We start from the raw sequence: 14,544 nt of genomic DNA on the forward strand, positions 1-14,544 counted from the left end.
TGCTTAAATCTAGTTCAAGACAGCACTCTTTAATCACAGGGACAGCTATAAATATTTTGTTATGGTCTGACAGAGTGCTTAATTAGTTACTACTCAAGTTCGATATGATAATGAGTTCTACATAGCCCCTAGTCAGCGTGAGAAACATAAAAAATTCTTAACCTTCATATTCATAAGACTACCTATGCAATCACCCAGACTGCCGAAAGTTAACAAGCTCTTGCAAATATCCAACTTGCTATCCAAGCCTAGTGGTCGTGCAATAATTGGCGTCACGTGCTACACATCCATTATAAATATAACTAAATACTCCTATAAGCTCAATACTGCTCGTAACCATGATTATCTAGAACTGCGGATACTCTTAGGTCTCTCTTACATTCTCCTTACTAGTGATTCACTCAGCACAAGTGCACTTCTAGTGCCTGCCGTAGTCAGTTCTCCAGTTACACTGCTCTAAGCTGTCTCGAAGATGAAGTAAGAAGTAGAATATGGCTATTTGTCCGTCATTACTTTTCTTCGCTTTGCACAAGTCTGGTGGTAGTATTTCATTACGTATGCCTTGTGTCGTATCTGGATATGGAACTATACAGACAGATTGATCATCCACAACTCCAAAACTTTTAACAGAGCGGCAAACCCAGGAACACACTGTCTGCCTGGCTGCCTTTGTTCACCAGATTGTGCCTCCAAACACAGGTACCTAGCACGCGTACTTAAAGCAGTGAATCCTCCATAATTGTAGTATCTAATAGATTGCTTTTTTGTGGCATATAAATGTGACAGGAATTGCCTAGTAATTAACCAATAGATAAAGCACAAGAGATATGAAGATGACCTAATCCAGATTGTGTAAATACTTTCATTCTAAAATGATGGTACCACAAAAGTAAAAACATAGTATTATCTAAGTTAGGTACATAATCCATCCTCGAGGTAAAGATGTTCATTGTGCTACGTCTAGATTATTCTTAGTGGTGTGTGTGCTTATATATTGTCTAATCCAAGAGATACAAGCGTTGAGATCTAAGGATCCTACATACTGAAACATTAAGAGGATCGCACTAATTGATTAATTTAATATTATGAGTCTTTACAAGAGCACCACCTACTCACTGGAAGAGTCTCTGAAGATGATAAACCTCGTACGCATACCTAGAGTATGCTATATGTACGGGAACGCCAGCATGATACTAAAATTACGTGGTTTATGAATTCTCGCACATCCAATGCTTTGTGATAGTTATCTCTTCCTTGAGAAACTTCTATAAATTCTACAATTTACTTTGATGAAATGATGTCCAATACTTAAGCAGAAACCTGGCAAATTCATTAGCCTTTTCTCAAATTTAAAGTCTTCCATTTTCTTTACCTGAAATAAGATCACTCAGTGTGTCACATAAATCTCTCAGAAAAAATCATGTATCTAGTACTCTGAATACCTCAAAACCCTTAGCTATCTCGCACAAAAGATTCTTACGAACCCATAATCAAGGTTGAAACCCACCCAACGGCTTATAATAAATCCAACTAGAAGTGTTTGATTGCTCCTGATGCAGGCATATTTGGACTTCTATTTACACCTCGTAGTCAGGCCGACAAACAATACCTCCTCACCTGGTTGTTTTCTCAATGCTGAATAGCATTGATGAGGAACATTCTGTAAAGTAACACAATGCAATACCGTAGTAACTTGTCTATTAAAGATCGACTGCATGCGTGTCAATGACTAATTGCGACCCTTGTGACATGACAACAGCGTTAAACTGCAAAATATCTGAAGAATAACGCAAGAGCTGTTCCACTATCTAAAGTCACTATTTATCGATTAATGCGTACTCACGTCTGCTCAAGTATGTAAAGCACTACAAATATGTTGCCAGCCAACTTTTAAAGGGTTGGTTCCCAAATAAACAGTGATATTTAAAACTACTAATGGAAGATTATCTCTAACATGTGCAAGAAGTGATACAACATTTAAAAAAATTTAAGTTCCAAAATAAACTCAGAATCAAATCTCACTTTGGCTTGGTACTCTAAAGAACTGCCCCCAGCATCTTTATTTCATAAAGTGGGTTATAACTCAGTCATTTAGGATTACACTCTCTTTTCAGAAGATAATACACTTCACATAGTAAGTGTTGAGCAAGCAGAGAATCCACACCAGCATTTGTAATTCCAATTAGCTGTATGGGGTGTGGCTCAGTGGCACAGTACTTGCCTACCCTGTGAGAGGACCTGAGCTCAACCTTAAGGACCACAAGTCAGTTTTGTTTGCTTTTTAAAAAGAAGCTTGGTAAAACTGCCCATCAACACTACTACTGTTTAGCTACTTTTTAGTAAGCTAAATGAACCTGTTCAGTACTATTCAGTGGTATACTTAACAGCTTCAACAAAAACATTAAAGCATTCTCCTTCCTTTTCCTTCCACTCCATTTGGGGCCTGGGGATTTTAGTCACCTCTCCATTTGGCCTCCCGGACTATCTTTTCTTTCTCTTGATTCTAACTTGTAAATAAAGAAAATAATATTGAAAAAAAAAACATTCTCATCAGAGCCTATAATATCTTTTCTTTTAAGATGGTCTTAACACACTAGCCTTGAAGGTGGAATCCTGACTGTTTCCTGAGTGCTAGGAGTATAGAGGTGGGTACTACCCCACTGTAGAACCTGCATGTCTGATGTAAGCCCCCAGATATACGTTATTGTGTGTTCTGGACCCAAGGTGCTGAACAACACCAGCTCTTTACCAAAAGGCTGAGCATTGTCATTAAGGGTTGAAAGTATGAAAATAGAAAACAAGATCATTTTCTGTCCTTCCTGTACTAGATAATGCAAAGCAAACTGTTTTCTGGCCTCAGAGTCCCAAACTGTAAAACAGGTGTTCTGAAGAATGAAAAACTTAACTTATCAATAGCTCAGTCTTCTGAATTATAAAACAAGCACACTGTTGTGTGAGCTCCTGCAAAGTATTCACTCTTTAATTTTGTGGGAAAACTATTGTTAAACTGAGATCCTGATATACACCAGTTGTTTTGTTTGAACACAGAAAACCAAACCACAGCAAAGCTTTCAAAATAAAAAAATTCACTTTCCTTCTCTTTTCAAAAAGGCCAAGGATGCTCGGTATAGTGGTACACATCCTTAATCCCAGAACTAGGGAAGCAGAAGCAGGGGCATCTCTGTGAGTTCAAGGCTAGCCAAGAGATATATAGAACGGAACTCTGTCTTTGAAAACAACAAAGCAGGTGGATCTCCGAATTTGAGGCCATCCTGGTCTGCAAAGAGAGTTCCAGGACAGCCAGGGCTACACAGAAACCCTATCTCGAAAAACCAAAACTAATCAACCAAACAAGCAAAACACAACAAAAGTCACACATACAAATGCAAGATGTGACAATGGACCTTCAAGCCTATACATGGGCTCCCATGTTAGTACCAAGGATACTAAAATGAACAATTGTATGAATGCTTTAGTAAGAAAACCATGTTATTTATATGAATTTCTCTTTAGTTACTCTTTCTTAAAGGTGAATTATAACCCAGTCTGTCTATATTATACAAACTGGGGGATTCTAATCACAACACGTTATTACTACTTCCCTATTGCATCAAGGTTCCTGGATATGCTAAAATGACAAAATCCTTAGTTTTCCTTGAATACAGTCATGCACTACATAACATTTATGTCAAAGATAATGCAAACATAATGGTGGCCTCTACATTACAACGGAGTTAAATTTTCGGGGCAGGGGCTAGGGGCTGGGAGAAATGCATCAGTGAGTGAAGAGCACTTGATGCTTTTGAGTCTGAATGTAATTGGCCCCATAATCTCATAGGGAGTGATACTATTAGGAGGTGTGGCTTTGTTGGCGTGGGTTTGGCCTTGTTGGAGGAAGTGTGTCACTGTGGGGCAGGCTTTGGTGTTTCCTATGTTCAGGATACCACCCAGTGTCTCAGTTGACTTCCTGTTGCCTGCAAATTGCAGACCTCTCAGCTATATACTCCAGCACCACATCTGCACACATGCTGTCATGCTCCCTCCTTGTCATGGTGATAATGGACTGAACCTCTGAAACTGTAAATGAGCAACCCCAATTAAATGTTTTTGTTTTGTTTTTTAATTAAGAGTTGTGGTCATGGTGTCTCTTCACAGCAATAAAAACCCTAAGACAATGCTCTAGAAGAGGACTGGAGTTTGATTTCCAGCACCCATACCAAGAGGCTCACAACGGTCTGTAACTCCTGTTCCAAGGATCTGACACCCTCTCTCTGGCTTCTGTGGGCACCTGCACTCACATGTACACACCCTCCTACACCCCATTCCGACACACAATAAGTAAATAAAAAATAAGAATTCCAATTGCCTACTGCTGCTGTAGCTGTTACAACATATCTAAAACCTAGTTGCAACATGTTACTCACCATTGTAGCAATGCTAATAGAAACAAACCTACTGCACTGCCAGGTGTGTAAAAACACTTGCAATAATGTGCAGATAATACTCAATAATGATCATAAATTATCTTTATTAATTTATGTATTATGTCATACTTTTATTGTTTGGGTATACCATTTATTAAAAAAATTACTATAAAACAGCATGCCATGTTGTGTGGACAGCATTATTACAGATCTCTCAGTGTAAGTCTTGACTACATCAAAAGGCTATGTGAAGTGACTAGCCTATCCTGTCTATGTTTGTGCTAAGCATTCTAAGGTATTCAATATAGTAGTAACAATAATTAAATAACCTAACTGCATTTCAGAACCTATCCCCAACATAAGCAACAATAACACTACTTCAATCTTTTCTAAAGCTTCCTTAAGAATCTGCTTTAGGGCTAGAAAGATGGTGCTTAGGATTAAGAACATGTACTGATCTTCTAGAGAACCTGAGTTCCAGTCCCAGTAACTACATGGGGAGCTCACAATTACCTGTAGCTTACAGTTTCAACTCCAGGCAGATCCAATGCTTCTGGCCTCCCTAGGCACCTGCCCATCACCCCAGTTTTAAAAAAAATACAAATAAATTTTAAAAAAAGAATCTGCTTTTAAAATTAAAATGTTTCTTTAAAAATCTACAACAGATATAAAGTTAATGCTTTCCTCAATGTCAAGGCTCGTTTTAATAGGCTTGCAAGTGTTTCAACTGAGCTGGGATGGGTCGACACTGGGGAAGAAGGCAGAAAACCATGAGTTGGAGGCCAGTCCCAGCTTCTTTCCCTGGACCCTGAAATGTAGTGAGTTACAGTCCTGACTCTGCTACTAATCCGCTAGCTGTATTCTAACCAAGCGTAACCTCTATGGACTTCAGAGTCTTCAGAGCTCTAAAATCCAATGATAAGATACTGTTTTCCTGGCATTTGATAACTAGTTATCAAATCTCAAACGACCAAAACTCAAAATCTCAGAAAATGACTGTACTATCTGAAAGTGGTATTAATTTTTACCTAACACATATATGAGCATCTAATAATTCCAGACAGGTAACAATGGCATTAATAAAAACAAAATACTTCATGAACCTGGACTAAAGCTTATTAAATCCAATTAATCTTTTTGTTTGTTTGTTTGTTTGGTTTTTGGTTTGGTTTGTTTTTCGTGACAGGGTTTCTCTTCGTAGCTTTGCACCTTTTCCTGGTAGCCCAGGCTGGCCTCGAACTCACAGAGATCTGCCTGGCTCTTGCCTCCAAGTGCTGGGATTAAAGGCGTGCACCACTACCGCCGGCTAAATACAGTTAATCTTAAACACTTGGTAACCGTCTCTTTACAATAAACTTCTCACCTCCACACACTCAAATTGAAAACTGGAAGTTAAATGATCCAGCATTTTTTACCCCCCTCCATATAAAAAAACTATGAGCTGATATAATTTTGGAGTGTATAACGGATCTATAAAAATATCTGTAGTTTTTTTATCTTCAGTTTGTAACCTCACGTGTTTCATGAAAAACATATACTATATATTATAACCCAGCTTGAAAGACACAGCATGATTAAGAGTCTCCCTGAGTTTGAGTGAAACCTACTAAAAGACAATCATTCTGAATTGCAAGGTACTCCATAAAACAGTTTAAACTCCTCATGTCATGGAGATTTAAATTCTATGATCCTGAAGGCTTCTGGCACTTTTGGTTCTGGCAATTCTTCTTTATGTTTGGGTTTTAACTCACCCTAAATTAGTCAGTCCTGAAGGATAATTTCAGTAGAAGAGGTTTAAGTTCATTATACAGAAAGCATAAGAACACACAACACTCATTGGGGAACACAGCTTCCTGTATTTTACCCTTTGTTCTTCCTTATGATTCTCTCCTCCCTAAAGGTGTAAAGAAGCGAATATTGCTGATTCACAATTACTCATCTGCACAGCTGTCTGGACTGTACTCCAATTGAACCTGTTAAAGAAAAACACTAATTTGGCATTCTGGCAATGATAAACATAACTGGGGACAATATGGGTGTCAGCCACTAAGGTTAACAGGACATAATGATCATGCTAGTTAGTTCTGGCTGAGAATAAAACCAAGCACCCGCAAAAAGCAGAATTCATGTGACACACTAACAGAAAATTAAAATATTATAGATTGTCTTTTACATGTTCTTACCTCCTAAAAGCATAAAAGAAAATGCTTTTACCTTTCTAAATTTAAAAGTGAACTTTTTCCACAGGACTTTAAATCTACTTTTAAAAGGTTTTGGTCACACATCACAGTAAGTTGTTAAGGCAATGGACTTTCACTCCATGCAAGTGTTCTTCAGGAAGGAGATCTTTCTGATTCCTTGTAAGGAGGAAGTACCACCTTCTCCAACTAGACAAAACTTTTCCCTCAATGCAGACCTGGTTACAAAATAACTGGGAATACTTTCACAAGTTACTGTTATTGACTAAAGCAGAGATATACAATTCAAGTGCAGGTACTTAATGGGGATACAAGTCTCAGCAATGAAACATAAGGATACAACGTAATCAACAAAGAAAGGAGGGCTAAAAAAAGTATCAATAATCCTTGAACTCCTGCTCATTCTGCCTCCACCTCCCAGGTACTGGGATTACAGGTGTGTGTCACAAACCCAGCTTATAGAAAGGTTGTACAAGGTATTATTTAAAATGAATGTTGAAACTGTTCACAAAGGGTAACAATCACTGAAACCACCTGTAACTTTACATCAAGTTGGCCAAAGGGTTTGCATCCTGTACTGGGATCAACCCACAATAAAAATACAAAGCTTTCTGAAATGTGAAAACAAAATGTTCCCATTTTTCAGAGATGTTACAAAAAAAGAATGTTAGTTTGCTTTGATAAAATCTGAACTAACCATATACTTTTAAACAACTGACAAATGCTAGCAGAGTTAAGGTGTGTTTTTAAACTGCTTTCTAAACCTTGCATGCTTTTTTGGGCGTTGATTGCACACGCCTTTAATCCCAGCACTTGGAGGCAATGGCTGGTGGATCTCTGAGTTCAAGGCCAGCCTGGTCTACAGAGTGAATTCCAGAACAAGCAGAGATACACAGAAAAACCCTGCCTCAAAAAACCAGTAATAATACACAAATAAACAAACAAACATACATGATTTTTGTACAACAAAAAACTATAGGAATTTAAGCAAGCTACCCTTCATTTAGACAGGAACTGGGCCTTTTCAACTATGACAAGAGAAAAATAAATTAGGGATTGTGCCTTGCCATGCCACTAAGTAAAATTCCTGTCTGTGAGCTCCTTTCTGCTCTTCTGTACATAAAGCAGAACAAGTATTTTCTTATATGTGTTGATTTTATCTTTATTTATGTATGGCACAGATGTGGCAGACTACAACCTTTAGGAATCAGTTCTCTCTTTCAACCATGTGGGGGTTAATTGAATAGTTTGTCAAACTTGGTGGCCAACATCTTTAACCTGCTCAGCTACCTCAACCAGCCTCAAAACAATTATTTTTAAAAGGCATTTCTGATCATATAATTCACCAGTTAATAACCCTCCAAGTATTTCCTAATTGTCTCAGGATAAACAACAAAATCTTAAATCTACAGAGACATACTAGGCCCTAGAAGACCAGCTCCTACCTACTTCTTCCAGCTATTTCACCATTAAGTCATTTCTACATTAATCTGTCACAAGCTCTTTGTTCCTGCCCATCTCAGAGTCACTGCAACATTATTCTCTTTGCTGAGAAGGCTACTCTCATCTCTTGTCTTCTCTCAGTACTTCCCTCTAGATCCACATCTCTAACCTACTAGACACCGACTTTTACACTGTGTTAAGTGGTTGTATACCTGCCTTAGTGGACACTATGTGCAGCCAAAAGACGACCAGATATTTGCTGATTCGCCATCACAAGGCTGGGATTTATTAAATTTCTCAGGGAGCTAGAGGTACAACTCTACAGCATTTGCCTGGGATGCATAGGGTTCGATTCCTAGCAACACACACACACACACACACACACACACACACACACAATCATTTATATTTATGGTACATTATGTGTCTGATACTCTCCTGGGTCTGGATTCATAACAATGAATAAAACAGACAAAATCCCCTCTATACTTTATGGACTTTAGAGTACAGACAACAAACTGCAAATAAATAATGTGTATGGCATGTTATAGTGCCATAAGAATAATGAAAAAATACAGCAAGGAAAGAAAATAAAAGATAGCCTGGAGCAGACATGACACAATACATATGATAACTGTAACTATCAAGGAAGCATGTAGCTGTCACCAGCATCTGAATGTGAGAGTACATGACTTTAAATAGAATATTATAAGTGTGCTAGAAATACTATAATTGCTTTGGGTTTGTTAATATAATTTAATTTTAAAGCAAAATATAGAAAGAAAAAAAAAGGGAGTGGATGTGTTTAAAGACTGAAAGACAATAAAATCTGAGGTCCCATAGTTAAATTACTGTACCTAATCTACTTTACCCATTAAATACAGCTATGAAAAGTCAGCAATAAACTTGGTAAAAGTAACTTTATATACTAGATAAAACTTAGTAATGTATCCTTTTCAGGTGTCCGCTTTTGTTAACAGACACAGGCAAATACATGATCAGCAATTTCTTTTACACGAATGGGAGACGTCCCTAGCCCCGCTTCCGTCTCTCATCACACCAGACCTTGAAGCAGACAAAAAGGTTGTAAGTGTAAGAGAGGCCTTTCCTACAAAAAGTCCTGAGTTAATTGTGTGCTCAACAGGATGAAGGTATACTTGGGGTGTTGCAGCAAGAGAGAAGCACTCAGTCTAAATTCAGAAACCGAGGCAATAATTCCTAAAGAGCCATCTTAGCAGTATTAAATAACTAGGCAAAACTTTAAAAATGTCTTGGGGAGGGACATCCAATTTCAAGCAAAAAAACTACCAAGAGCCAAGGCAGCAACACTGTGGGGCAAGGTAAGCATAGAGCACAGGAAGCCTAGAAGGTCTTGGAGCAGGGAATGAAGACACAGTGAGTTCACAGTGGGCTAGTCATGGAGCTTGCGACAGTCCTGATAATTTCTAGGAAGGGCCAAGCAATCAGGATGTATATGCTTGAAAGGCAGTATCTGGATGGAGATGACAAAAACAGCTTGTGCAAATATAGCAGTATTTTAATCAAGCAAATAAGAAACATCCTGATTAACAAGCTTTAAGGAAGACTTAGCATACAAACTTCAAAAGGATATTTTCAGTGATAACTGAGTCTTGCATCAGTGAATATTAAGTTCCCTCTAAAAAATAATGAGGCAGTATGTTTCCCATTTGTGTTAAGTATGAAATATTTTCAATACCACAATGCCTAGGCCTCAGAAGCTGATAAGGATGGCAAGAAAAAAAATATCATGAAATCAGCAGCATCACTCCAATGCAAATCCTTCATGATTAAAATAGGGGTCATGCCAGCTTTAACAAAAAAGTGGTGCAAAGACAAACTTTATAAAGGCACAGAGAAAGGGGCAGGGGGGATGGGAGCAAGGGATGGAAAGGAAGGAAGCATGGCTAAGCTAATAATTTTCCCAGTTCCTAAGGAAGACATTTATACATGGGAATAATAAAGCAGCTTGTAAGGCACAATATTAAGGGGAAACATTTCCAAGTTGGAATTTATCTTCCTTCTTGTTTGGTTTTGTTTCTGTTTTCACACTTACTTATTTATTGTGTGTGTAGAACTTAGAAGATAACTTGCAGAAGTTGGTTCTCTCCTACCATACCGGTTCTGGGGATTGAACTCTGGTCAACAGGCTTGATAGCAACAGTCTTTAGTGGCTGAGCCATCTCACAGGGCCCCTTCCTTTTCTTAAGGGAATCTAAAGGCTTAGTATTCCAATTCCATGCCCTAATAAGAAAATTCATTTCTAATTAAAGTAACTGCAGAGAACAGCAGCTCCAAAGACATTAACAAGTCTAACAATTAAGCGCAAACTAGTTGGCCTGGTGGTACAGGCTTGTAATCACAGGGACTCTAAGACAGGAGGACAGGCCGGGCAGCGGTGGCGCACACCTTTAATCCCAGCACTCGGGAGGCAGAGGCAGGCGGATCTTTGTGAGTTCGAGGCCAGCCTAGTCTACAGAGCGAGATCCAGGAAAGGTGCAAAGCTACACAGAGAAACCCTGTCTCGAAAAACCAAAAAAAAAAAAAAAAAAAAAAAAAAGAGAGACAGGAGGACAGGAAGCTCAAGGCCTGTGGGCAACTTATATGAGACTCTTGCCTTCAAATAATATATATATATATATATATATATATATATATATATATATATTTTAATATGGGCTGGGGGTGTAGATCAGTGGTAGAGTGCTTGCCTAGCATAACCAAGTAGCAGGGTTCAATCCTCTGTACTGCCAAATAAATCAGAGCAAAACATTTAAACTAAACTCAAGTCTCATGAATTTAACCCTCAGAAGTAGTGGACCCACTGTGTACTCTAAAATTAACTCATTAAAAAAAAAAACAACAAAAACACCAAACAGATTACTTCACATGAAAAAAGAATATAAACAAATTGCAGGAGTAATCCTTTTCACAGGCTCAGCTTCAACGGCTGCATTTTCTTCCTCCCACTAGAAAAAAGTTGAAATGGTTCAATGGTGGAAATTAGACAAGGACGCTGCAATTTTCCTGCTCCTATCAATCTGAAATTAAAGAAGGTATATCCCTTAAACCTGAGGGTATCTACAAGAGCACTGCATATGTTAGGAAAGTACAAAGAAACTCTGCCTTCATTCTAGGGTAAGAGCAAATGGGATTTACAGCAATTACACAGCACTTTCCTAACCCCTAAGACCATCACCCCTCACTAAAAGTGGAAGACCTAGATTATAATCCTAGCTCATATTTGGATGAAATAGGAATGCCCCACGACACAAAAACAACAGTGACAGGAGTGTGTCAGCCATTTCTTGGTAGTATCAACCAAGCCTAAAAAGTTTGTAAACTTGTTGCAAATCTGAGTAGTTGCAGCTACTTGAAGGCACTATTTATTGTAATTACCATTAACAACCTGATGTCCAAATTTGCACTGAGCATTTTAAAATTACACTTTAGATAAGTTTGTGATGACTTCTTCAGGAAAACAGTGAAATATTTGTTTCCTTAGAATTCAAATGTATCTTTGTCAAATTCTGTACATATTTAGGGAAGCCAATAAGTTCAATTCTTTAAATCTCGGGTTTTGTTTTGTTTTGAACAAAATGGGGCAAGCCCCCAGAACATTAAATATAAAATTGCTGCTACTTAATTTCAGCTATTCTTCTACAGAATGTAGTAATATCAATGCTAACAAACTTGTACACCCATATAATCATCTATTTTCTCTCTGAATCCTACTCAAATATAGTATAGCTCCTTTCTCCAAATTTACATTCTGCTTCGGAACCTGTCTTCTACTCGAGATACATATGATCAAGGGGAGGGGGGGGAACAACTAACAATAAATTAAAATTGACAGCTATAATGTAGAATATTAAAAACAGCAATTCAGTAACAAAAATATCAAAACAGCCAACATCCACATGCTTGTGTTACATCAGTCTTATGAGGCTTTTATAGATGAGAAACTCTGCCACCAAGAAGATAACTTCTAATGACTAAGAGGCCAAGCCATTTTATTCATGTAAATAAGTCATCGAGTCACATTAGTAGTCCAAAATACAAGATGAAATATATTTCTAATTAGTGCAAGTTTTAAGGAGAAATATACAACTAAAAAAAAGTAGACCTTCAGAAAGCATTTCACTTTAGCAACTCTAGCAAACCTCCTGAAGCTCTTTCTTGTACAGCTTGATTACAAAACTGTTTTTTGGTATATTAAGCACGGAGAAAAGCCACAACTATTTCAACTTCTGTAAATTAACCCTGACTGTACATAAGGACAGCCAATCAGGTTGTGGGAGTATGGAAATCGCACACTGAATATACTATCAGACCACACAAAAAAGTGAATATCACTCTTCTTTCCTCTTGTGGTCTTTGCTAACATCAACTTAAAACAAATCACAAGTGCATTTTAAATATTCACCTCAATTTGAAAAGGAAAGTAGCTAAATACCCTATTAAAAACTCCTTGGTTAACTGTGTACTACAAACTAATTCCACTGCAGCCATGGGAAGCCCTCTTGTTTATTCAGTTACGGAAAACTTCAAAGTTTCAGTTTATGATTAAGACAAAGTTCCAGTCTCAAATGGAAGTAAGATTGAGAGATCATTTTCTACGGGCAATTTTCTCACATTTCGAGTCAGTCCAAATTCTAGGCCACTTAATACAAAAATAAGGGGGAAACAGGATTACAGTCACTGAAAGTCGCAATACGCAATGACCTCAACTCTGAAACAAACTTAATGTTCTATTATACACCACTGAGAAGCAGGTGGTAAGAGGTTCCTGGCCTGTTCCCATGAGTCTTCACACTCGATTTTTATTTTTTAACTCTTTCAAAGTCGGCCTTGCTCAAATCTATCCAAAGGAAGGGGAAAAGGTAGCAGCATTCCAAACACACACACTCGAGCAACAGGATCTTAACTTCCTGGTTCTAAAGGAATGCGATTCCCTAATGAGCAATCTCTCCCCGAAGCAGCAAGCGCGGCTGTCTGGCCGGTCTCCGGCGGGACCGAGGGGGGCGAGGCCACGGCGCCGCACTGCGGGTCCCCAGAACCCGCCCGCTCGACCTCGGGGCGCTGGTGGCCTGCGACCCCAGCCCATTCTCCTCAGCTGCATGGGCAAACCCGCAAGGGCCAAGGGGACGCGGCCTCGGGGACGACTCTGCACACGTCTCACTTCGCTCCAGTCCTCTCCAGCCAGGGCCGTGTCAGTCAGGTCCGACCCCGGCCCGCAGGTCCTCCCAGGTCCAGGATAACCTGGGCCGCCCAGGCCACAGTCCGGCCTGCCCTGCCGGTCCCTCCATGGCCCTGCCCCTCTCTCGGTCCTCCCCAGCGCCGGCCCCCGCCGGGCCCCGGCCCTGTGCCGTCCCTCCTCGGCCGGGCCCAGCCCTGCCCGCCACTGGCCCAGTCCCTCCGGGAAGATGGCGGCCCAGTGACAGGCTGGTGCAGACGCGGGTCCGAGCACGGGGCGCGGAGGGAGGCCGCCCCGTCGGTGGCCGAGGACGGCCCGCTCACCTGTCAGCCGCCCGCCCCGCCCGACCGGCCGCCCGCGGGCTCGTCGCCGCAGCCCCGGTGCCCGGCGACCGCGCAAAACACGCGGGGACGGCCGAGGAGGGAGACGGCAAGAAGAGGCGGCACGGCCGGGCCGGGCCGGAGACAGCAAAGAAGAGGGGGCGCGGGCTCGGCAGCGGCGGCAGCTGATCCTTCCCCTTTCGGGCCCGAAAATGTCTCAACCTCGAGACTCCAGATCCCCAACGCTCCTTCCCGTTCGCATGAGAACACACAGATCCCACTTCCGGGGCCCTGCGGAAGTCCCACCCCCGCGCGGCCCCGCGCCCTACCCCGGCGCCCTTACCCACCCGGCCCGCCGACTGGAGTTTGGCGCCCGGGAGAGCGGCGCGTCATGGCGGCGCTGCGTGGTGATTGGCTAAGAGGTCTCGAGTCCGCCCTTCTACTTCCCCCAGCCTCTCCGCGAGCACCCATCTCGCGGCATCTGTGATTGGCGCGTGCGCGCACGACGGCGACCCCGCCCCGCCCCGCCCCGAGCTGCTGCGCGCGCCGCACCTCCCGTCTCTCCCCGCCCATTCCGCAAGCCCCGCCCTGTAGCTGCCTGAGCCCCAGAGGTTGCAGCTAGCTCTGCCTAGTAAGTGTGCTTCTAAGCCAGTGCTAGCTAGCCTGGGGGGCCTCCCAGGCTGGCTGCGTCCTGAGAGCGAAAGCCCCTCTCTCCAGACCCTCTGTATCCAGGACTTCAGACACGGTCCGGCGCGCTCCTCTACAGCTTCCAGGAACTCAGTGTGAGACAAGAGTGATTCGGATGAGCAAAAACACCTAGTCTTGTCCCTTACCAGAGAATTGAGAATAGCGATACCTTGGCCTTGTCAATTTTCTTAAAAAGTAAAAAACCCAAAAGGATGTTGCATTTACTTAAAAGTTGCTGCCTACTTCTCTGCATTCGT

The 14,544-nt window shown here is 41.1% G+C and overlaps 1 pseudogene; it reads right to left on the reverse strand.

The window, feature by feature from the left end:
* The window catches only part of LOC114707912, an 83,508-nt pseudogene extending 69,607 nt beyond the window's left edge, over positions 1–13,901 (reverse strand).
* Between the last annotated feature and the right edge of the window lie 643 nt (positions 13,902–14,544).

This window comes from Peromyscus leucopus, unplaced genomic scaffold (assembly GCF_004664715.2).
Source record: "Peromyscus leucopus breed LL Stock unplaced genomic scaffold, UCI_PerLeu_2.1 scaffold_67, whole genome shotgun sequence".
NCBI lineage: Eukaryota > Metazoa > Chordata > Mammalia > Rodentia > Cricetidae > Peromyscus > Peromyscus leucopus.